Consider the following 23825-nt stretch of genomic DNA (forward strand, 5'->3'; position numbering starts at 1 on the left):
TTAGGACTATGACTTTTACTGTTACTTATCTCAGTCTTCTCCCTATATTTAGAAGGTTAGTCTGTCAGTTTCTAAATAATAGTTGTCAGTACATAATTGAATAATTATGTTTTAAATTTATTCAAAATTCTACTAAATGCTTTATAAATGCCAGTCATATATATTAATACTATCTGATAACACAGCATTTATTAATAAAAACATGAAGAATCACAGAGATGAAAAATACAAAACAAAAAAAAATTGAGTTTATTGCTTTCTTGCTATATTAGTTTGCTAGGGCCACCATTACAAAGTACCACAGACTGGGTGGCTTAAACAACAGAACATGATTTTCTCACAGATCTGGAGGCTAGAAATTCGAAATCAAGGTGTTGGCAGAGTTGGTTTCTTCCTCCCTCCTTGGCTTGTATATGGTCATCTTCTCCGAGTATCTTCTCATGACCTTCTTGTCTTTGCCTCATTTTAACTTAATTACCTCTTTAAAGATCTTATATCCAACTATGGTCACATTCTTAGGTACTGGGGGTTAGGACTTCAGCATACAAATTTTGGGGGAAGGAGCACAATTCAGCCCATAATACCCAGAAATGGGGAGATGGTGAGTTCGGGGAGTCTCTGTGACTAAAAGAGGAAAGGCTAGATACAGGATAAACAAATGAAGTTTGCTCAAATAAGACAGCATTCTGAAGGGCATCGTTCAAGTTGGTCAAGGAGAGGATTCTGTCTCCTTTGGGATGGGTGTGCACTGCTCTAGTTCACACCATAGAATCACATGCACAGGTCCCAAAGGTAAGTTGCATGAAGGTCCACAGGGCTCAGGGTCATAGCCCAGGTACTTTCAGATGCATATGTTTGAGACTTGGCAGATTTTTCCTTTTAACGTGTTAATATAAAGTTTTGCAATTTCCTAATGCTTGGAAATCTTTTGCCAAAACAAACTCTTAAGATAACTTGGTAGAAAGGTAAATAATCCCACTGTTTCTCCCCATAGTTAAATCATATACAAGGACAGGAGAATCAGTTTAGAGACCCAGCTCAGTTTCCCAAGTCAACTTTTCCAGGCCCTGGTTAATTTCCTTCCTTTTGTTAGGTTTCTCAGTTTGAGAACTAAAGCTCATTGCACGCAACAGTCTTTCTTTCCAGCTTACACTGACCACGACTTTGGGGTGGAGACTCTGACAGGCAATTTGAAGGAAAAAAATAGATTCTTTTTTTCTTATTTGATTATTCAGAATTCTCTTTTATTTACTCCAAAGAACTTTAATTCTAATTGAAGGCTTAAAATGTCACAGGACATTCATTTTGAAGATGGAAAATAAGAAAAAAAGAAGGAGCAGATCCTTTCATTATATCAACTGAGCATAAGGAATGTAGTCTTCAGATTTGAGTCTCATTGTTTCTCATTTTCTAATTTCTGGGGTAAATGTTGCAATGGCGGAGAAGAGAGTTGCCCTTACGCTACTTTTGCAGAATTGTTGAGTCAAAAGTATGACAGAACTTTTGGGGAAATTTAGATGGTAAGAGATAGCCAGCCATATCCCTTATAGCAAAGGATTAATCTTACTCATCAATCTATCCCCAGTTACCTACATAAGGTCACTCTTACACATTGTAAGTGATCAGCAAATATTTATTTAGTGATTAAATTCTAGACTTATTGCTGATGCTTGTCCTGTAGTATCATCTCTTGGGTGTCCATAAAGTTTCCATCTCAAAGACAAAAGTGTGGAAATGCAGAAATATAAATGCATGGCATTCAGAGCAGAAAGAGATTTACCCTACAGCAGATGGCCATATCTGCTAATTAACCAATCAGTTAGCAAGCAGAAATAAGGGAAGAGTCTTACCATTATTGGTCTTATTATTAGTAGTAAGTTCTTTATTTTTCATAAAATATTTTTTGATCAAATAAATTAATATAGTCACCGCCTACATTTCTCATTCTGAAATGCTTTGGTATACATGCAGCTTAAAAGCTCGTACTTCTGAATCAAATCCTCTACCTTTTTATTTCTGTACAAGTACTTGAGATGCTCTGAGCAGAGATGTTTGAAAGTCTTAAAGAGGCCAGCCAGGGTCCATCTGGTTCTGAATTTCAATGTAGGTAACTTGCTTGCTAAGGGACTCAGGTACTTTTCAACTGAGCAAGTAAGAACTATGCGCCCCCAGGACAAAGGTTAGCAACCAGGAACCGAGACCAATTTTCTTCGCCTATCAGAGACTTGATGTTACTAAAGGAAGTCTGGGGACAGTGTAAAATAGTAGGGATAAAATGAGGATGGAAGTTCACTCAGATGTAAATCAGATTTCATTTGAGCCCTCAGGCTATTGTCTCTGGAATCACCCTGGTCTTGTGGACAGATTTTATTCCTGGTTAGGCACGTTTTAGCCTTCTGGCCTCTGTTTCAGATTCTTCCAAATCTGGTTGCCATGACAATTCATTGATTGGGGTGGGGGAAGGAATCCAGCACACAGCCTGCAGCAGTCTAGCTCTATCTCAGATCCTGAGGGTCCTTGCTCCACTCCTCCAGCCAATCTGGCCTATGGGAAAGGCCATCACGTGAGCAAACACAGGCTAATCAGAACAACTGCTCCCCAACACTCCAACAGTGCCCTTTAAACTTCTCCTTGGGAAGATGGCTTCAATAGAATTGGAAGTCAACATGTCAGCAACATATCCATTGCTCCTAATTTGGGGCAATGCAGTCTTTAATATTCAAATATTTAAAAAGCTCAGTTCCATCTGCTGAAGATGGATCTTGACATGGTTGCATTTCAAGCCAGGCTATGAGAGATGCAAGACTACCTACCCCTACTCTCTCCAGAGTCACAGTTTAGGAAAATAAATAAGTGGTTTGGATCATCTAAAGGAAGTAGCATTTTTTTCCGTTTCTCAAGTAGCCCATGAATTTTCAAGGGCAGGATTAAATATGTGACTTCAAAAAATTTTTTTTGCTTGTGGCTTGGAGTTTGCTGTGATACCACTCTGCAGTCAATTTATTTCAGAACCAATTCACATGTGTAGTTCTGAGCACTCTGTTCATGTTTGTACTCATGACAGCAACTAGTAAGAATGTATTTATAAGAAATACTTGTCCCTTCTTTTTCATGTTTCTTTATAAGAGGGATTTCTCTCTGCCTTCAAAACATAGAGAATGTTAAAGTCATGTTTCTAAAATTGTGAGCTACTGCTTATTTACTTTACTGCAGAGTAGGAATGACTTTTCAGATGGGTGATATTAATGAGAGTCTGATGTCCATTTGGCCATGTTTACGTGAGGTCTGTCTCATGACATGGAAAAGACAACAGCGAGCTATCTTTCTTTGTCCCTCTCCATCTGCTGGTGCCCGATATTTTAGGACAGACTGTGGTCCTCCGCATAAGTAACTGAATAAGTGAGTTCTGAGTCCGTTCAGACCCAAGTCTCTCTGCAAGTTTGTGCCAAGTTCTATATTTGGTCTAAATTTAGGAGGAGATTGTGGAAACTATTCTTTATGTTCCTGGGTGCTCTCCATTTGAACGTTACCCATGGAACTCTACGCTTTAGGAGTTATTGGGTCTTCATGAATAATGATGCTTTGATAGGCATTTGGCTGCTCCGGTTTACTGGTTCTCTAGTGGGTAGAATCTGGCTGGAAGGAAGCCTCAATCTTCCATTAGAACATAACAGTTTCTGACAGTCCACAGAAATAGTGTCTTATCCTCAAAAAAGGCAAAATACTTCTGAAGATATCTTCAACAGAATGGAAGGTTTGGCTACAACTCCCTGCTCAACAAAATTACAGAGAAAGAACAGTGACTCAGATCTGGGAAAATTAAAATTTGAGAAGACAGTGTGTGGAAGCTGTCATAGAATTTGCTGCTTCCTGAAAACCAGTCGTATGTTTTATTAATAGAACTGGACAGAGATTCTGGAGATGCTATTTATTATTTATAAGGCATATTCAAACACACCCGAATTGTCAAGCCTTCTGATGTGACTGTTAGTAAAAAGCTATGGAATGAAGATAATTATTAGAAAAAAAAACAGTGAATGTATGATTTTGTGAAGAGCCTTTGCATCAGCAGAAACTTCTACTTTCTGACTTTTTGGTAGTAGTTTTGCATGTTTGTGGTCTGATTTTTTTTTTTCCTATTCCTACTTTTATTTTGGATAGTGTTTAATACTTAGGATCATCCCTTTCTGTCCAGTATCGTCTCTTCAGTGAAGATTTTATAATGGATGATAGGAAGGTTCCAGCTCCATAAGATATGCAGGATTGGGTAATTGAGGAAGCTGACCTAAGTGCAGCAAAGGCTCTCAAAATGTGTTATTATTTCTATTACTGTTTAGAATAATTCACCATTTTCTCTACCTTGGAATGGAAAAAAAGAGCCGCATCATGGGAATTGAAAAAGTAAAATATTTTTCATTATTTCTTTCATTCACCGAGGGAATACCATGTACACGTACGCTCCCTGAGAAACTCATTAAAGCACGATCTTCATTCAAAGATGACTGGAAAAAAATTCATTAAAAGGATATACAATAAGGATTTAATATATTTTTAATTGTACAGCTAGGACTAAAACAAGATGGGAACATACGTTGAAAAATAATACGTGAACATTATGAATTGTGATGAAGTAGGGAGAATGCAACTTTTAAAATGGGAGGAGAAGGGACAGACAATTAGGAAAATAGAATAACATCATTGACTGATGTATAGGTCATGGACAGAGTCAACAGATTCTATTTAAAACTGAGTATCAGAGACTAGAAGGATAAGAAAGCAAAAAGGAGATTAAGGGCAGTACAAATAGTATTCATAAAATAGGAACCTTTACAATAAAAATACATATTTTCCTAAGTACCAAAAGCAACTGAGATAAAGCAAACGGGACAAACAAGACACAGAATTAAAACTGAATTGGTTTTAAATTTAATGTAATCCTAATACAATTTCTGATGAGTTTTCTTTTTAACCTAACAAGTTGATGCTAAATTTCACACAGAAAAATAAACTCAGGAAGAGATTGGGCTTTGAGTGGAGACTAGCCCTACCAGATATTAAAATAAACTACAAAGCCTCTATAATTAACACAGTGTGGTACTGGCTCATGAATGTACAGACAAAATAAAGCAATAGAATAGCCCAGAGGATTCCAAACTACGGCTCACAGGCCAAATACAGTTCACCACCTCTCTGTAAATAAAATTTTATTGGAACAGAGACATGCCCATTCATAAGTAGTTGTGACAGAGACCACAGGTTTCACAGGCCCAAAAATATTCATAACCTGACCTTTTACAGAAAAGAATTCCCTGACCCCTGGAGCAAACTATTCAAAAATAGATCCAACTACATAGAAAAATCTAGTATATGATAAAGGTAATACCCCAAATAACTTCAACTTTGATAATTTTAAAAAAAATAAATGTTGGATAAATGAGTAACCATTTGGAAAAAGATAGAATTAGGTTCATTTGCTATACATACATACAAACTCCAAATGGATCAGAGATCCAAATTAAGGCCAAAAAAAAAAAAAAAAAAAAGCCACAAACTATGAATACTAGAAGAAAATACAAATGATTTCCTCTCTAATTATAACGAAAAATGCAGATGCATGAAGAAAAGACTGTTTAAGTTTGACTACATAAAAACCAAAAGGGTTTGCAAGGCAAAAACATTACAAGCAAACGCAAAGAAACAAATGACAAACTGGGATAAAACATTTGCAGCCTCTATCATAGATAAAAGCATATTGTCCCTAGTTTATAAATAACTTCTAAAAATTGAAGTAAAAAATTTTCTGTAGATACCCCAATAAGGATGTGATATCCCAATAAGGAAATAACACTTAGGTGGTATTGTGGCCAAGAATATGTAACCTGAGTATAAAGATGAGAAACACCAGACAAACCAAAGATGTGGAAAGTCTTATTTGAAAAAGGAGGGAGACTGTACACTTTAAACTGTGGTTGTCTTAAAAGACAAGGAAAGGCTGTATTGGTCCAGAGTAGAGGAGGCCAGAAGACACGTGACAATTAAAAGCAAAGCCTGCCCCTAGACTGGATACTGTACTGAAGAAGGGAAATGATATGAAGAATATCAGATCAATTGATATTATTGCAATACAAATTGTAAATTAAATAAAGAACATTATGGTAAATTTACTTAAGTTGTAACTGTGTTCTGGTTATTAATGTAAGAGCATATCCCTAGTCTTAATACATGTACCCTGAGGTATTTAAGAGTAAAAGGTGTACAGTTGTTTTGTACTATTTTAATATTTTTACTATTACAAATTTTCTGTGATTTTAAAATTATTTCCAAACAGGAAGTTTTTAAAAAATGAATGAGAAATCCATACCAGCAATTTGGGGTTGGCTTTCTCTTGCCATCCTTTTCCCCAGCCACCACCCCCCAAAATAAAGAATTAGTGGGATATAATATATCGGTGAGTACTGCTTTCTTAGGGTGATGCACAAAGACAAATAGACCAATGGAACAGAAAAGAGAATTTATACAAATAAAAACACATATGGCCACTTGATATTTGCCAAAGTGATATTTCAGTGGAGTGAGGAAAAGGATTAACCTTTCAATAAATTGTGCCGAGTTATTTGGACAGTCACTTGAAAAAGAAGAATAAGGAGACTGAACGGGGCAGGAGGAAAGAGGAAAAGGAGTATAGATCTCCTTGCTCACACAATAGAAGAAAATCTATTTTAGGTAAATTGTCATTTTGAATGTGAGAGGTAAAAAATGTTCAATGAATAAACATAAAACATAAGAGAATATCCTCATGACCTTAGCATGTACAAGTTTCATACACAAAAACAATAAGCACTTATCATAAAGGAAATAATTGATAAATTGTATCACATTAAATTTAGCAAATTCTGTTCATCACAACACATTTTTAAACTTCCGGCTAAAGACAATGTAAGCTGTGTAGTAATCAGCCTCAGCAAATTTCCTCCCCAAATGATACAAAGTAACCATAACTATGGAATTTCTACATGCAGCCATACCCTCAGCATTAACTGAAGACAGAGAATGTCAAAACTGCAAAGTAACCATGAATAGAAAGAGAAAAGTCAACAAATTCCTCAGTATAATCCCTCATGCTCCCACCCCTCCCTTGTCCCATTGGAAAACTGTGTGGAGAACAACCGCAGACCCAGAAAAATGTGGGGAAGAAAGAAGAAGAGGACTAGCAAAAAGGCCTGGGAGTTATTTGGGTCAGTCACTAAAAAGATTAAATCATCCCTAAATCTAAAAATACTACAAATATTTTGAGGCATGGACTACAGGGCAGAGATTTTTAAGTATAGGTGACTTAAAGGGCAGGCGCCACATCTAATTTAAAGGGGCAGATACTTCGCATAAGACTGCTAAAGCAGGCAGTTAGCTAGATACGAGCAAAGAAAGGAGGGCAAGGTCCAAATGGCGGGACCATGCATCTTGCAAACAACGCGGGGCGGGGGGCGTGGGGGGTCCTTGGGCAGACAAAGAAAAGCAGGAACCTCCAGACTGACAGGAAACCACACACTTTGGGTGATAAGTGTCCTAGAGGCAGACAAAGAAAGGTGGGAAAAGGCGGGAATCTCCAGCATCTGAATGTAACCTTTTGCTCACTATGCCCTCATTACAATAAAATTAGCCTTGCAGATAAGAAGTTCCCATCATGCACCCAGGCCATGACACTTCCGATCAAGGCTAAATGAGGACCCAAGTCCTTCCTCCCCTCAGGAAGGTGGAGCTGGGATGAAAATCAGGGAAAAAGACCCCCCAAACCCCTCCCTCCCAAATGAATATTCCACCCCTTCATTTCTACAACCCACATAACCAGCTTGCCAAAGAAACTCAGTGCAGCTACTCACCTGAGACTGCCTCCTCTCCCCCGGGGGCGTACTATCGCTTAAATAAATCCTCACTTTGCTTTCTTGACCTCCCTGTCTGTCTCTGAATTCTCTCTGCCACAAGAACCTGCCCTGGATACCATCCTTGTTGGAGCCATCCAGGAGAATTCGGTAAGCCTCAGCCTCTCGCCTCCCTTGCGCTTGAGAGGCGCTGCGTGACTTCCCGCCATTTCTCTCGCGCGCGCGCTTTCTTCGTCCGTCCCTATCGCACTCTTACTTTCCACTCTTAATTTCATGCCTTATTCTGCTGGAAGTGGGAGGAAAAGAAATCTGCCAGGCATTTTCCCGGGCTAGGTCTGGCACTTTTCATTGTCACATATGCGCAGGGCAGGTCAGGAAAAGTTTCCAGTCATTCTCACGGGCAGCTAGGGACCCGAACCACAGGAGCTTTGCCCTCTGGATTTGCCTTATCCACCATTTAATTAACTGTCATCAGGTTCAACTGTGTGGAAATATAAAACGCAGCTTTACTTACACAGTTCCCGCCATGGCTGCAGTGCACGGTCCGTCCGGAGCTCCCTCGTGCCATGCATGGGCGGTTTGTGCGCATATCCCCGGATGCTGGGAAGCGGGAGGGTCCTGCCCCGCGTGGCTGGGACCCATGGCGGTGGGACTGCCTCTGGGTTGCCTTTCTTCCCCTCCCTGTGTTCCGCCAGACCCCTCCATGGTCGGCTGCCTCTGGGGTCCATGTCCCCACCCTCACCTTCGCCTCGCGGTGTCACGGCCGGGCAGTTCCTGCTGGGGAGGTGGGGCGACTTGCGCAGGGCTGGGTGGGGCATACGGCCACACGCTGGGGATACACGCCCTGGCAGGAACCGCCTCCCTTGCTATCCCGGGGTCGCAAGATTGGGAGTGTCCATGCAGGGTCCCCGGAGCCTCCATCCGCTTCAGTCCACCTCATGCTGCCATACCTGGAAGGACCTAAATATTGTCTTTTCCCACTGCTGTACCACTGAGGAAAAGACCAGTATTTAGACACCGGTCAAGTAAGGAAACCCCGCCCCCCGCCAAAAAAAAAAAAAAAAAAAAAACCAACCATGGAGCAGAATGTAATTTTAAATTTTAGTCCAAATAGAATTAAACATACTCAAGCATTTGAGGAAATGAAAAAAATCACCTTGAATCCAAAATTCTGAACTTAAACCAGAATAGACAAAAATAGGGAAAAAAAAATATAAGGGGTGATTGAACTCAGGAAAGAAGTGGAAGAAAAAGACAAAATTTTCTTATAAATGAATAAATTGCAAGAGCCCAAGGTAGAATAGACTCCAATGAACATTTAATAAGAGGCATTGAAGGAAGGTGATAAAACAAGCAAGAAATTAAAAATGACATGAAGAATGAAGTAAAAAATAAAAGTCAAAGAGAAAAATAATAGAAGGGCTGGCAGAGAAGCAATAATATCCACATTATTGGAATACATAAAGAAGAAAAATAATGGAAGAGAGTTAAAATAATTAAAATTGTAATTCACAAAGCCTCTCTAGAAATAGAAAAACATCTGAATCTGCACATTGAAATGGCTCCCTGTGTACCTGGGAAGATTAAACCAGAATGATTAATTCTGAGGCATATCCTAGTAAAACTATTAGATTTCAGAGATAAATTCCTTGTGGTCTCCAGGCAAAAAGATAAAATATTTACAAAGGCAAAGGAATTAGATACAATTCCTTTCAAAGTTAACATTCAAGCAAGGCCACAATGGAGCAGCACTTTTAGAAAACTCAGTGATTGAAAATGTGAAGTAAAGATTCGATAGCCAGCCAAGCTATTCTTCAAATATCAACAAATATGTAAACAGTTTTTAACGTACAAGAATTTGGGGAACAATGAGCCCTTCAGGCCTTCCTGAGGAATCTACTAGGGATGAGTTTTATTCAATAGAGGGGTGACTGGAGAAAATTCAGCAAAAGAACTGAAGTGAGCATTATAAAATAGATACATGTACATATAAGAATAAAGGAAAGGTGGAGATGAGGGTGGAAGAATAATATATAAATGTTATATATTGTGACAAAGTAGAAATAATGCAAATTTGGGGAGGATATTGGAGAGGGAAAGAGGAAAATAGATACAGCTCATTGTTATTTGCTAACAGGTAACATTAACTGATACAAAAAAGCAAAAACAAAAACAAAAATCCCTGATATATCAAATAGGAAAAAGTCAAATAAGAAAAACGGGATTAAGGACTTTTTAAAAGGTATAGATGCAAAGGTAATTACTAGAACAAAAATATAAATTTTCGTAAATACCAAAAATAGGAAATGTGTATCAATACATACATACACATGAATATATACTATATGTTATTTATTTAAAAGTAAATATATATATAGTATACATATGCAAAGAAATACACATCTCATAGAGAAAGAAGCATAACAAATAAACCAAAATACACAGAATCATAAAATATTTTGATAGAGTTGAGATAAAACATATTGGTCATTAAAAAAAAACTTATGTACTAAACAAATAAGGTTTTCAATTTAGTTCACAGAATGTAACCCAACTCTGTGCTATATTCGAGAAACACACTTAAAATGATTCAGAAAAGCTAAAAATAATGGAATGGACACACTTATACCAGGCAAATGGAAATAGAAAGAGAGCAGGGTAGCTATGTTAATATCAGACGAATAATTCAAGCCCAAAAGCTATGACATGACAAAGATAGATACTTTTTAATGCTAAAGGCTATAGTCCATAATGAAGATATAACACATGAATATTTATGCATAAATAAGAGATCAATCATCTTTATGAAACAGAACTACAGAAGGTGCAAGGAGACATAGTTAGAGATACACCTATAATAGGAGACTTTAATATACATCTTTCAGTATAAGTCAGATCAAGAAGACAAAAATAACTAATGAGATAGAAGATCTAAACAACTTAACTGAGTAGATCGTGTGGGTATATATCAAACCCTGTACCACAATGATAGAGACTACATATTCTTCTCAACTGTCCATGGCACATTCACAACAATTGATCATATATTGAAAAACAAAGAAAATGTCAGTATCTCCCAGAAAGTATGAATAGTGTAAGCAACACTCTGTTCACAATGCAATAAAACTAGAATTTAATAAAAAACAGAACTGATAACAATAAAGGGAAAGTCTCCTCTACCTAGGGATTTTAAAATCAAAGAATATCTGAATGTTCATATGTTTGGAGGATTTTGCTATTAATTGAACTGTTATGCAATGACTTTTAGGTGAAAGGAAGAATGGTTCAAGAGATTCAGAAGGAAGCCTTTTCCCTCTTCTGTTTCTTTTTTCCTGTACTTGTCTGTAGGAGAGCAATGAGTCAGAATGAACCTTTTCGTATACTAGTGGAATTATCCAGAATTGAAATGACAACCAGAACAAATCTATCCCGGTGTAGCTATAAACCAAAGAAAGCAGAGACATTGTCGTATACAGATATAAGGATCATCACCCAACTGCAGAGTCTTAAGAGAATCATACGCACTTGATCAAGCGCAAGGAATTCTTTGTACCCAAAGTTTTAGTCTGATACCTTCTTGAAGAAGAAAATCCATGTTTGAGAATGGTCATAAAGACGTGCATCTTAGTTAACTTGGCATAAGTATAAGTTAGAGGAGGAGAGATTGGGGAAAGAAGGAAGGTGAGGGTGAGAGTGGGAAAAGGGAAGAAAGGAAACCTCTCTATGTCAACTTCTTTGCTAAATGCTTTTGCATATGTTATTGCATTTAATATTCCCCCAAGTAGTGTGAGAAAGATGATATTTCCTCCTTGTTTCAGATTTTAGGGATCTGAGTCTTTGAGAGATTCATAAAGTCATAAAGCTAATTGGCAATTGAAGTACAATGTAAATTCAGATTTTTCTGTGTCCAAAGCAAAATACTCTTTTCATAACTCTGCCTTTGTATCCTTCTCTTCCTCCCATTCTTCCGTATTTCACTCAATAAATATTTAGTGACTGTCAGTGTGCCAGGGACTGTTCTTGGCACTAAGAGTAGAGCAATAAACAAGTAGACAGCAGTTCTGCTCTCACAGAGACTACAGTCTAATGGAGAGGAGACAGAACATAAATGGCTATGTAAACAGGAATGGCACCAGACCATGGTAAGTGGTGGGAAGATTATTAAGACAACATGATAAGAGAGTAGTTGGGTGACTGCTTTAGGTTGGAGGACAGGGCAGATCTTTCTGAGTTATTCCAGGCACTGACCCTCTTGGGGAATAAGCTTGTGTGTCTGAGAAGCAGAAGGAAGGCTAGTGTCTCTGGGGTTTAGGGAGCAAGGGGAGAGTGATTAGAAATGAGGTCAGAGAGGTTGGTAGGAACCTGATCTTGTGAGAAACTGTAGACTGGAATAAAGAATTTCGGTTCTGTTTTGAGTCTTGTGGGAAACTTTTGAGTGTTTTAAGCTGGAAGTTGATAGGGCATGCTTTATGTCTTGAAATGACACTGGAGCAGTGGAATTATGATAAAGATGTAGTTTTATGTCATCTGCACCCAAATGGAACATCTAGGATAGCAAAGGAAAAACTCCCGCAGACTGTATCTTCAGTAAAATAATGGGCAATATTTGGGAATGCCTTCATGAGCTCTGAGGCAGGGAAAGGGCTCAAGCTACACAGTGATATAGACAAATCAGTCAAAGCCCACTCCCAAAATTATTCGCAAACATTTTCCCTCCAAAGGACTAAGCCTCACCTTGAGTGACTAGTGATAGAAAAGGGATAAAAATTGAGCAAAATACAACAAATGTGGGGTTAAGGGAAAAAGGAGCCCAGAGGAAGCAGATCCCAGGAAATATTGGGCAGGAAATGTATCCTAAAGTGAGAGCACTGTCTCAGAAGGTGAGGCCTTTGGGTCCCTGGTAAACACAAGGATGGAGGCAGAAAACCTCCCTGAAACAGAGCAAGCTCTGAGAGAGGAAGCCACTGATACACTGAGACCATGCGCTGGTCCTTCTTGGTACAGTAGGGAAGCTCTTGGATCATGAAGCTGGGAAATCACCCTGACCCATCCCTTTCCCATCACAGGAAAAACTACCTCATTTAAACATGGAAACAAAGAAGGAATATGACATAACCCCATACAGAGTTATAAAAAGAAAAATTGATAAAAATATACTGATTAACATTCTGATAGACAGTGAGAATGTACCAAAAATGTGCCTGCAAAGCAGACAAAACTGTAACCATATTTCAAACCAAGTTGAAAGAAACTTTAAAAAATGATTGGAGATTTAAAATTGGCACAAATCAGAAGTAGATGAATTTAGAAATGATATGGTTAGACAACAAGAAGATATGAAATGAGAACTGCCATAACATAGGAAAGGACTTTAAAAGAAAAATTCTGAAAATGAAGACCTAATGAGAAGGTACACAGGAAGGAATAGACACCATGGAAAATATAATAAGGGAGATATGGGATGTAAAGAAGAAAAGTGAAAAAATCAAAGGGAATTTTTTTAAAAGGAATAAAATACATTTGAGGGAAAGTGATAGATATGAAAGTCAAGGAAAGGAAATAAAATATTCATATAATTGAAGACACTGAAGAAGCTGTGGAACAGAATAAATATTAAAGAAACATAATTCAAGAACCTTTCCTAAAATAAAAGAAGCCTTGAATTTTCATATTCAAAGGGCACATCATCATGTACCTTGGAAACACAACCCAGAACATTCAAGAGAGAGACATATTGTAGTAAAACTAAAGGACTTTTAAAAAGGAATCTGAGATTCCAGGCAAAGAGCCACATTACTTATGAGGGAAAGAAAATTAGATTAGGATGTTATTCTGACAGTCCCTTTTTTTATGTTAGAAAACAATGGAACAACATTTTTAAGGTATTCAGGGAAAGGAAATATGAAATAGGATTTTATAATCAGCAAAATTCTCCTTTAATTATAAAGGCTACATTCACACAGTTAAGAATATGGAAGGACTCCTCACCAAAGAGGAAGTAAAGCAGACATACAGTGAAGGATTTTAATGTATCAATAAATATACATGGTATTATCTCCCCTTCTAAAGAATGAGATTTTCAAACAAAGCAAAATCCAGCGTTATGCTTTATTCCTGAAATGCATCCAAAATAAATTATTCAGAAAGGTTAAAAACAAAAGGGTGCTCAAAAATTTACCAGGGACATTCAAAGAAAAAGAAAATAGAGGACTTAATCTTATTATCAGACGAAGTAGAATTCAGATCAAAGAGTATTAAATGAGACAAAGAGAGACACGTTATACTACTAAAAACTACAATTTGTAAATTGTAAATGAAGATATAATAATTGTTAATATCTATGCATTCAGTAACAGCATCAATTTTCATAAAGCAGAAACTACAGGGAAAAGAAAAACTGAACAAACACACTCTGAAAATAGAAGACTTCCACAGTCCTCTCACAGAAATAGATAAATCAAAGATGAAAAATTCATAAGGATATAGAAGATCTAAAAAAGCTTAATAATTAGTATGGAATTTCTGTATTGAATAATATACCTTATTTTCAGTTGCATGTGAATTAGTTATGAAATTGATCGGATAACTGGTAGGCTTAAAATTTTAACAAGTCCCAAAGAATATCTGAAATATATATGTGTATGTATATATATGCACATATATATATGCAGCATTTTATATATATACAGCATTCCTATGCAAAACTTGAACTTAGTAGCAAAGTAAGAAAACAAAAATGCCCTTCCATATGGATATTAAAAAGAAACAAATGACTAGCCTGGTAAGAATTGAGACCATAGAAAGTGAATGACTGTGTTGCATGCTTTGGAGATAGAGAAAAGGGATTTGCTGATGGACTGGATTAGGGCAGTAAACATAAAAAGCAATCAAGGACATCTACTAGATTCTGGGTTTAACAAATGGGGGATGAGTTATTGAGATGGGAGAAACTGGAAGCAACTTTAGTGAGGACAAGATGGTAGTGGTAGAACTCAAGTCTATTGATCATGTTAAAAATGAGCTGCTTGCAAACAGATTGTACCTTCTTTTTTTTTCCCCCTGTGCTAATACAGTAGGCACTCACCAGCCACCTACTTCATACATAGTAGTGTATATACATCAATCCCAATCTCCCAATCCATCCCACACCCCCCCTCCTCCCTTGGTGTCCATACGTTTGTTCTTTACGTCAGCGTCTCTATTTCTGCTTTGCAAATAGGTTCATCTGTACCATTTTTAACCTTAAAAATGCATTCCAATATACATTAGGTGCAGACAATTACTGTTTGATTCCACTTATACGAGGTACCTAGAATAATCAAATTCATAGAGTCAGAAAGCACACTGGTAGATGCCAGGGGCTGAGGGGTGGGGGTGGGGCGGGGAGGGCAAATGGGGAGTTAGTGTTTAAAGGGGACAGAGCTTCAGTCTAGGAAGGTGAAAAATTTGGGAGATGGATGATGGTGAGAGTTGCGCAACAATGTGAATGTACTTAGTGTCACTGAACTGTACAGTTAAATATGGTTAAAATAGTATGTTTCATATTATGTGACATTTACCACAATAAAAAAACATTTAAAAAAATGAGCTGCTTATTTGACATTCCTCCAGGAATTGGATATGTTCCTCTTTGTCCCAGGCAGCCTATCAGATGTTCCTTCTGAACACATCCAATAACCTTCCTGAAAGGAGTCCTGGTCAACACAATTTGCTCCATCTCATCACTTTCCCAGATAGTCTAGTGGTGCAAAGTTTCAGTGCTCCATGTATACTACTGACCTCAGCAGCTGCCCAGCTGGCCCACCCCTTGGTCCAGCTCTCCTACTTAACTGGTGACCCCTCATCCCTTCTCCTCATTAATGGCACCACCAGAACATAAGGAAAGCACATTTCAAACAACTACGCAGCATTAGCTGTTGCTAATTGTAAAGCTTTTTTGATTTTCAGTACCAAACACTTTACCCTTCTTAACTTTGGCTTTCAGCAGTTGCTTTGGCATTTATTTTGGAAATGTAAAGAATCTTGCTACCTGCTGATGTTGGAAACAGGTAAGCTAAGATGAACATCCTGTTGTCGCCCAGAGTTAAATGTGAGAGCTTCTCTGCTTTTCTTGGAACAGAATCAGTTTTGTTTTATTTACTTCCTTGGTATTTGATCACAGTTTATGAAATCCAATGCAGATTCCAAGGCCAAGGATCTGAAAATGTCAGGAAAAGAACTAGAAAAGGAAAAAGGGAATCTGCAGGACTACTACTTGGGACCGAGAAGTCATGACTTGACAATTTTCTTAGACTCTGGCAGGTCTACCTTGGGTCAAAGTATCCAAGCCAATCTTTAGTTGGAGTAAGAGTGGGACCCCAGAGAAAGGGACAGAACCAGGTCATTACCACATCTTCCTGCCATCATAAATCCTAGAGTTATAAGAAAACTTAAAAATCATCTGGTATTGAATCTCTTGACTGTAGAACAGTAAATTGTATTATCTTTACTTTAGAGATGAGATACTTCAGATTCAGACATTTCGCTCAGCGGTTGTGTGGAGGTTAGAATCACAGGCTCCTGACTCTTAGCACAGTGGTTTTTTCTGAGTCCATAGTTTGGATTGCCTAACTGTTGTCACTGCTGCCACTGGGGTACTGGTCTTAAGACTTCTCTAGAACAAGGGTAGTAAGTGAGGGCAAGAGCCTTTTTTTTTTTTTTTTTAATTAATTAATTAATTAATTTTTGGCTGTGTTGGGTCTTCGTTTCTGTGCGAGGGCTTTCTCTAGTTGCGGCAAGCGGGGGCCACTCTTCATCGCGGTGCCCAGGCCTCTCACTATCGCGGCCTCTCTTGTTGGGAGCACAGGCTCCAGACGCGCAGGCTCAGTAGTTGTGGCTCACGCGCCTAGTTGCTCCGCGGCATGTGGGATCTTCCCGGACCAGGGCTCGAACCCGTGTCCCCTGCATTGGCAGGCAGATTCTCAACCACTGCACCACCAGGGAAGCCCAAGAGCCTCTTTTTTTGGAAGGAAGTCACTCACTATGTGTAGCCCACACTTAAAGAGTGGGGAATTATGCTCCACCTCCTTGAGGGAGGAGTATCTACATAAATGACTTGGAATTCTGCGTGAGAGATTTGTCTCTTTCTTCACATTTATTTATTCAATTATTTATTTATATGGACTCATTAATTTCTATATTTTACACTGAATTATAATCCATTACTACTTTATTTATTTGTATGAGTATGGACTCATTAATTGCTGTCTTTTACACTAAATAATAACCCATTACTACTTTATTTATTTTGTTGTTCAAATTGTTCCAACTTTGGCCACTGGGAGTTCTTTCAGTTGGATGTTGTGTCCCTTTGACATATACCCTCATCAGTGTGGATATTTAGGTTCTCTCTCTCTCTCTCTCTCACACACACACACACACACACATACTTTCTGGCACTAAAAGATACTCCATGCTCATCCTGTATATTTCCTGTTCTTATTATAGAATCAGCCATTTCTCTATGTAGCTCTGGTTTCTTTTATTGGAGAATGGTATTAGGAACCAAGATCTGGGTGGTAGGTGGGCTCATTGCTACTGGGGTGTTCTTGTTTCTCGGTTCTTTTAGTTTACAGAGCAAGGAAATATATGTGTGTATACTAAACCATATATGTACACATAACTATAAATATTTCTATATAGCCATCTATATTGAAAGTAAACTAAAAATGAGCTCATACTAGTATCTTTAACTCTAATCTGTTACCATGTGGATTATTCTAGCCTCCTCCTCTTTCTGTGTATAACCTCCCACTCCAAAAGTGAGAAAGTTTGTTCCTACTATTTGCCATCAATTTACTTAATTTTTCAATTCCAGTATATATGTATAGTGGTATCAGAATTCTTAACCTGTAAACTGTAAGAAAGAATTTTATTAACTAGAGTACAGGGCTTACATACAGTTTTTTTGCTTTCATCTTACAGATGCCCCTCATTTCCAAAATTACTTAGGTCAGAATCTTTTCCCTCTTTGCTTCATATACCTGTAACAGTCAAATTATTTTGTCACATTCTACATTCCATCTTGGGATCCCCTGAACTTCTGATTTTTAAAATGACTATTTTAAGGTTCATTCTTTGTGTTGCAAAGTCTATAGGTTTTGATAAATGCATAGTGTCATGTATCACCCTTGCAATGTCATACCAAAGAATTTCGCCACTCTAAAATATCCCCTTTGCTTCATCTAGTCAACTCTCCCCCATAACCCTGGCAACCGCTGATGTTTTTACTCTTGCTATAGTTTTACCTTTCCAAAATGTCAGATAATTGGAATTATACATTAAGAAGCCTTATAAGTTTGGCTTCTTTTACTTAGCAATACATTTTTAAGATCCATCTGTCTTTTTGTGGTTTGACTGCTCATTTCTTTTTAATTAATAAATAAGTATTCCATTATGTAGATGTACTGCAGTATGCTTATCCATTTACCTACTGAAGGAAATCTGGGTTTCCTCCAATTTTTGGCAATTATGAATAAAGCTGCTATAATCATTCATGTGCAGGTTTTGGAGGGACATAACTTTTTGAATCAGTTGGGTAAATACTTAGGAGTGCAATTGCGGTATCATATGTTAAGACTATGTTTAACTTTGTAAGAAATTGGCAAACCGTCTTCCAAAGTAGCTGTACCACTTTGCATTTCCACCAGCAACGAATGAAAGTTCTTTTGCTCAGTATTCTCACCAACCTTGCTACTGTCAGTTTTTACCCACTTTATTCTAATAGATGTATAGTTATATCTTATTTTTTTTCCTTAATTTATATTTTTAAGATGCATTAAGTTTATTTATTTCTTCACAGTTCAATTTTCTAGGGTATGTAAGAAATTCAGTACTTTTCTTTTTAACATCTGTACACGCAGTTATATTTTCAATGTAAGCCAAGTGTTCTTCAGTTGTATCTTTTGATTGTTGCTTCTATTCCAATTCTTGTGATTTATTTTTCAAGAAATTCATAATTCTTAAATTGGATTTCCATTTATTATCTTCCCATTACGATAATATTTAACTTTTTTCATTGTTTATGTCATTTTTCCCTACATTACACTGCATCTTCTTAAATTTGACCTTTATATCCCTTATTCAAGATTCTGAATTTCCGTCTTCTAACTAAGGTTTTTGTTTTTTTTTATAAACCACTTTATTGAGATAATATATCACACAATTCTCCCATTTAAAGTACACAATTCAATGGTTTTTAGTATATTCACAGACTTGTGCAACCAACACCAGAACCAATTTTAAAACATTTTCATCAACACAAGAGATAATCCCACCCCCCCATAAGCAGTCATTCCTCATTCCTGTCACCCCAGTCCCTGGTCACCACTGCTCTGCTTTCTGTCTCCATGGATTTACCTCTTTGGGTCATTTCATAGAAATGGAATCATTCAATATGTGGCCTATCGTGTCTGGCTTCTTTCAGTGAGACCATGCTTTCAAGGTTCAGCCATGCTGTAGTGTGTGTCAGTATTTCATTCCTTCTTTTTGTTTTTTTTAGTATTAGTTGTTTTGTTTGTTTGTTTGTTAGTTTGTTTGTACTGCAGGTTCTTATCAGTCATCAATTTTATACACATCAGTGTATACATGTCAATCCCAATCGCCCAATTCAGTACACCACCATCCCCACCCCACCACAGTTTTCCCCCCTTGGTGTCCATACATTTGTTCTCTACATCTGTGTCTCAACTTCTGCCCTGCAAACTGGTTCATCTGTACCATTTTTCTAGGTTCCACATACATGTGTTCATATACGATATTTGTTTTTCTCTTTCTGACTTACTTCATTCTGTATGACAATCTCTAGATCCATCCACATCTCAACAAATGACTCAATTTCGTTCCTTTTTATGGCTGAGTAATATTCCATTGTATATATGTACCACATCTTCTTTATCCATTTGTCTGTTGATGGGCATTTAGGTTGCTTCCATGACCTGGCTATTGTAAATAGTGCTGCAATGAACATTGGGGTGCATGTGCCTTTTTGAATTATGCTTTTCTCTGGGTATATGCCCAGTAGTGGGATTGCTGGGTCATATGGTAATTCTATTTTTAGTTTTTAAAGGAACCTCCATACTGTTCTCCATAGTGCCTGTATCAATTTATATTCCCACCAACAGTGCAAGAGGGTTCCCTTTTCTCCACACCCTCTCCAGCTTTTGTTGTTTGTAGATTTTCTGATGATGCCCATTCTAACTGGTGTGAGGTGGTACCTCATTGTAGTTTTGATTGGCATTTCTCTAATAATTAGTGATGTTGAGCAGCTTTTCATGTGCTTCTTGGCCATCTGTATGTCTTCTTTGGAGAAATGTCTATTTAGGTCTTCTGCCCATTTTTGGATTGGGTTGTTTGTTTCTTTAACATTGAGCTGAATGAGCTGTTTTTAATTTAGCTGTTAAATTCGTTTGTATAGTTTCCTTATAGCATCCATTTCCCTTTGAATTTCTGTACTTATTTTATCTCTTCTCTTTTAAAGGCTTCATGTCCCTGCTTTTTAAAAGCTTGATTTATTCATAAAATTATTTCTAGTGATATGATTTCTTCCAAGTCTTCAAAATGATGAGAAGAGAACTATCTAGATCTAGTGTGCCCACCTGTCATTGTCTGACTCATTGTTTTCTGGGGGTTGCAATCTCTGAAGCCACTTGACTAAGAAGAACTTTGGAGTGGGGTGGGGAACAATGTCTCACTACTTCAAAATAATAACTTACTATAGCAGAGAAATAGATGTGCTGTTTCGGGCTGATAAAGGTCTGAGTTTCTGATCTGCAAGCAAAGATGTCAGTGAGAAATTTTATATTCTTTATACTCAAGCAAGAATGTTTCCCTTCCCTTAGGTGAAAACCATATGCCAATGTCTCTTTCATATTCAAATTCTCGTTTCTGCTTCATATGTTTTTAATTAATGAAAATGCTCCCTATGGTCTGGCAATATGTTGACTGTCAGCCTTAGTTTTAGATGTAATTACAAATTATAATCATTTCCTGAGTTCCCATAGGTATTCCATTAAGAACTGGGCAAAACTGAATTACAGAAATCTAGCCAAATGTTATTACATGATGGTAAAAAAAAGTATTTCAGCATAAATATAGGATTTCCTTTACATATATAGCTTATAAAGTAGAGAAACCTTTCAAAACACAAAAGAAAGTTTAAGAAATCATAGCAGATTACATCAGCAACACTTTTATTTAATAATTAAATCAGTAGTATATAATTTTAATAAAATATCTGAGATGCAGGTATTAATCCAGTGCTGTCCACACATTGTTAATGGCTTGCGCAGAGACTGAAACAGAGATTCTGCGATATATAGGAGAAACTGAAAAGAACTATAGGAATAATACTAAATCATAATATGAAAATTGTAAAGAGGGACTTCAAAAATTAGAGGCTTCTAGACACCTCCCTTCATTCGTGGGGATTACTAGCAAATAAGAAAAGGATCTTTAATCCATGTTTTTATAGCTTTATAGAGGTGTGATTTTTATACAGTAAAATTCACCCATTTTGAGTGCACAGGTTGAAAACTTTTAGTAAATATATATAGTTATGCAGCTACAAGCATTTTCAAACTTAATAATAACATTTCCATCACCCCTCAAGAGTACCTGATATCCCTTAGCAGTCAGTTAAGGCCTCCAGCACTGACCTCTGAGAACAACTGCTTGGTTTCCAGTCACTATAGTTTTACAGTTTTACCTTTCCTAGAATATTATATAAATGGAATCATACAGAATGTAAGCTTCTGTGATTGGCTTCTTTCACTTACATGATGTTTCTTAGATTTATCTGTATTGTTAGTGTTTTAGTAGTTTGTTCTTTCTTCATTGCTGAACAATAGTTCATGGTATGGATATCTCACATTTTGTTTATCCATCCAGCAGTTCGTGGATGTGTGTTCTGTACAGTTTGAAGTTATTCTGAGTAATGCTGCTATAAATATTTGCATAAAGTTGATCAGCAGACACAAATGTTCATTTCTCTTGGGTAGTGGAATTGTTGGGTCATATGGTAAACTTATATTTGAGTTTTTAAGAAGCTGCCAACATGTTTTCCAAAGTGGCTGCACTGTTTCACATTCCAACTAACAAGACAGGAGAGTTTCAGTTTCTCCACAACTCGTCAACACTTGATAGCATCAGTTTTTTTTAGTTTTAGCTATCCTAAATGTGAGGAACACATTCAAAGGCAAAGCATGTTTGCATGTCTCTCCAAGCTTGCTTGGTTCCCTGGGGTATCACATACACATGTGTAGTTTATCAGTTAGCCAGGCATGCATGGAACATTTATTATCTGTTCTACAATCTCTTGGCTCCCATTACCAAAATCCTCCTATAAATTCTTAGCTGCTCTGTAACCTACTTCACACTAAGCCCACTAAGAACACCCCAGTGATAGGTTTTAACTACTTAAGTGTAGGAGGGGTAGAAATGGCCGTATTGTAAGAAGGCTATAAGGTCACCATTATTTACCAAGGAAGCATCAGTTATTCCTGAGTAAACCTTCTCAAGTTGTTGTTGGCATTTGGTCAATTTCCTGTGCCCTGAAATTTTTTTTTAATCATTTTATTCAGTTTATTCTTCTCTTCATGGGGGAGGGGGGGAATTTTTCCCCCTGCCCTCCCCCTCTCTTACTACCACTACCAGAAGTAGCATGATTAGTCCATTTTTGTGAAGAGGAAAAAAGCTGTATACACACACACACACACACACACACACACACACACCCCAAAATGATGCTAAGTGCCATATTATATCTGCCTCAGCCAGGCTGTGTAGGTTCTGAAAAGCAGTGAGGCTGAGGCTAGGGAAGTAATGGAATTAGGCGTTTTCAGTGCATGACCACAGGTCTTATACATACCTGGTCAGGGGAAAGAGTAGAGAAGTGTAAATCATAGCAAGAATAAGTTTTATCTTCAGCTTGGGAAAAGAGTCAAGAAGAATATGAAGAACAAAAATGTTGAATAATTTAGTTATCTGTGGATGTATTACATGTTATTTTAATGATAATGACGGTCTATTACTCTTTGTTGTTAGTCATGATTCTAATATAAAAGAAAATGACCAAAAGTAAAATTAAGAATAAAGAGAAATTTCCTTTGTTAAGTATTTGAACAGGCCAGAGGGAGAAGTTATAAAACTATCTTTTCCTTCAGCACATTATGAGTAGAAAAAAATAAATTTCTGGCAAGGATTGTAATCGAATTAAGATAAACTTGACAAATACCTGATACTATTTCTAGGTGCAAATGACTATAAATTATATTAGGCTATAAATTGTGATAAGATTTTGGATAGCAGTACTTAGCAATTAATTATAATTGATACACAGTATACAAAGTACTACTATGATAATACTTGTTACAATTATTTCCTACCCTCTCTCAATTTATTAATATACAACACATTATGTATTAGAATTATTTAATTACTCAGGAACAAAAGAATGTATTATGTAGCCAGAATATGGATTTTAAGAGAAAAAAATTGTACGTAGGCAAAGCCTTATTATTATCACTACTTATATTATTATCTGCTGACTACCTCTTTTGTGCTCTAGCTGCTGTATCCTGTACCTTTCATAAAACAACTCCACTGAGATAAGTGAATCTTCACGGGTAGCTTAAAAATGTCACTCTGTATCCTAAGTATTCTCAGAAGGGTAAATGTTGCATGTAGGTCTGACAAAGAAAAGAAAATTATATGTGCAACACACAATTGTCCCTGATAATAGATGCCAGGAAATCTAAGTGAAACCATTCTAAATGGGGCAGAATGATGACTCTCCCACCCACATTTTTGCAGTTCTTTGTTGATTAAGGCTGGAATTTTATTTTCTCATCTGTTTACAGATTTTTCATTTACTTTTATTAATAATAATACACCAAATTCCCAGTGCTTTAT

The 23825-nt window shown here is 37.1% G+C and overlaps 1 long non-coding RNA gene across 1 annotated transcript in view; it reads right to left on the reverse strand.

Annotated features, from left to right (window-relative positions):
- LOC309665602 overlaps positions 1 to 22371 on the reverse strand; it is a 36793-nt gene extending 14422 nt beyond the window's left edge. Inside the window, exon 1 of the long non-coding RNA XR_014266564.1 lies at positions 8392 to 22371. This is a non-coding gene — a long non-coding RNA (uncharacterized lncRNA). The remainder of the gene's footprint in view (positions 1 to 8391) is intronic.
- Positions 22372 to 23825: the final 1454 nt, after the last annotated feature.

Source organism: Balaenoptera physalus, assembly GCF_965194825.1.
Source record: "Balaenoptera physalus genome assembly, chromosome: 8".
NCBI classification, from domain to species: Eukaryota; Metazoa; Chordata; class Mammalia; order Artiodactyla; family Balaenopteridae; genus Balaenoptera; species Balaenoptera physalus.